General features: G+C 45.2%; 1 protein-coding gene across 1 annotated transcript in view; it reads right to left on the bottom strand.

The window, feature by feature from the left end:
* Window positions 1-2,500, bottom strand: part of klhl29 (kelch like family member 29) — a 243,334-nt gene that overhangs the window by 84,326 nt on the left and 156,508 nt on the right. The gene's annotated exons all lie outside the window — the stretch shown is intronic.

Genomic DNA, 2,500 nt, shown 5'->3' with positions numbered 1-2,500 from the left:
AATCTATCAGTCTCCCAGATCTCTGGAAGTTATTGGAGGCATCTAGCCCTTCTGAAACTAGTGATAAACTGTCAAAGTGTTTGTGTTCGTAGATGTTGGTGTGTGTTTGTGTGTGTTTGTGTGTTCAAAGGCTTCTAACCCAACTGAAACTAGTGTTAAACTGCAGGAAAACATTACCTGAGACACTAGCATTATAGCCTACCTGTCCCAATACAAAGGCATTATTTATGCATTTTAATTTAATACAATGTGTACTAAAATTTTACAGAAAGATTACAAAACTAAAAAGTTAGTCTCTTTAAGATATTAAACTGGAGATACCTGAGGGAAAAAAAGAAAAACAAAACTTTGCACATTTTTCTAAAACTATTTGGCAGTATTCCAAGTCCTTGAATTGTATTTGATCTATAAAGGGATAAGCAAAAGTAGACATACAAATGAATGCAAATATGTGCAAGGTTAGGAAGCGCCCAGCCAAAGTGATTCTGAAAGTGCTCACAAGCAACTTTTATTCCTAGGACAAATGCACAGGCTGTTATCTCCTCAAAAGCTGCACCTGCACGCTTTCGTAGAGACTCTGAGAAACACACACGCACACACACACATGCAAATGCTTGGGATTGGAGCGTGTTTGGACATTCCTCTCACAACTGTGTGCACACTTAAGGCTGAAGGCTCAGTCCATAATGGCAAATGTTGCATGCTACGCTGTAAAGGGGCGCCTCCGGACAGATACGGCCCAGTCATGGCCCAGTTATGGCACAGTCATGGCCCAGTTATGGGCCAAATATGGGCCAAATCTGGCCTGGATCAGCTGCAGTGGTGGGTGTCAGCAGGGTCACTCGAGCAGTCATACAAGACAGCATGATAATGAATTACTGAGAGAGGGGTAGAGAGACAGAACAGGATGCAACAGACAGAAAGAAAGAGACAGACAAGCTTGAGAGAGAGTTAGAGAGAGAGAGAGAGATAGAGACAGAGAGAGAGAGAGAGAGAGAGAGAAGCTCAAGAAAGACACAGACAGACAGAAAGACTGAAAGGGTTCAGCACACTGGGATGAACACACATGAAAATAAAACATTTGCACAGATAATCAAACAAGCAGGCATACACACACCCACACACACACACACACACAAACATGAAAACACACACACACACACACACACACACACAAGCACAAACATGAAAACACACACACACACTCACACACACAGACACACAGACACTCACAAACATGAAAACACACACACACACACTACAAACAAACATATGGCTAAACACGCCTGCATGCACAGCACAGCACCGTCCAGATGCATATGGGGAAATGAAGGCGGTACATATGCCCTGGGACACACTGAGCTGGCACACACAGTTACAGCTGGATGAGGCCCAACACTAACGCCTGGGGGAGCGCCGCAACCTGGGGAAGTAAAGTGTGTGTCTGTGTGTGTGTGTGTGTGTGTGTGTGTGTGTGTGTATGTACAATATGTAGGGTAGATATGTGTGCACGTATGTATTTATTTGTGTTTGTGTGTGTGCGTATGTACTGTATGTAGGGCAGATGTGTGTGCACGTATGCATTTATTTGTGTGTGTGTGTGTGTGTGTGTGTGTGTGTGTGTGTGTGTGTGTGTGTGTGTCTGTGTGTGTCTGAGCAGGCAGTAAGCATTACAGCTGCAGCATGGCAATATGTGTGTGTGTGGGCGTGTGTGTCTGTGACCTGCGAAAGTAACGGATCAGTGCTGGCCTGGAATCAGCTTGTGTTTTTATAACCCTCCACTGGCTCCAACAGTATGCCTTAAAGCACTGGCCTGGGATCAGCACATCAGTGGGAGAGACAGCACATCACACACACACACACACACACACACACACACACACACACACACACACACACACACACACACACACACACACACACACACACACACACACAAGGAGGAGATGAAGCCTAAATAATTTTTCAGTTTTGATTTTTGTTGAAATGAAAGACAGTGTTTTATTGTCATTCATGGACCCTCAAGCTCAATGCCCTGTTTGTGTGTGTGTGTGTGTGTGTGTGTGTGTGTGTGTGTGTGTGTGTGTGTGTGTGTGTGTGTGTGTATGTGTGTGTGTGTGTGTGTGTGTGTGCATTGGTGTCATTTCTGAAGATCGCCCAGTCATGGAACATATCGCTTTTGTGCAAATGGAAACTGCACTAATGGGTTTAAAATGGCGCGGAGACAAGGGAAGCAGTACAGACATGAACTAAAATCTGACCGCCACATAGCCCTCCCAAATCATCAGGGAAATGGACAGGGGGGGTGGGGGGGTTACATTCACTAAGGGGGGGGGGGGGGGGGGGTGTGAAGGCTGCTGGAAACCAAAAAAATGTGTTGCACGACCTGTAAAAGAGAGAGAGAGAGCAGAGAGAAAGAGAGACAGATAGATAAAAAGGGGGGAAGAGGAAGGAGGCACAAAAGAGGAGAGGATCGACATACACATGAACCCTACAAAAA

This window comes from Alosa pseudoharengus, unplaced genomic scaffold (assembly GCF_046254945.1).
Source record: "Alosa pseudoharengus isolate Yale_2024_CS ecotype anadromous, Long Island Sound unplaced genomic scaffold, YU_APseudo_1.1 YU_APseudo_1.1_scf_7, whole genome shotgun sequence".
Lineage (NCBI taxonomy): Eukaryota > Metazoa > Chordata > Actinopteri > Clupeiformes > Clupeidae > Alosa > Alosa pseudoharengus.
The sequence above is the reverse complement of the archived record's forward strand: the minus strand, read 5'-3'. Positions and strand labels throughout refer to the sequence as shown.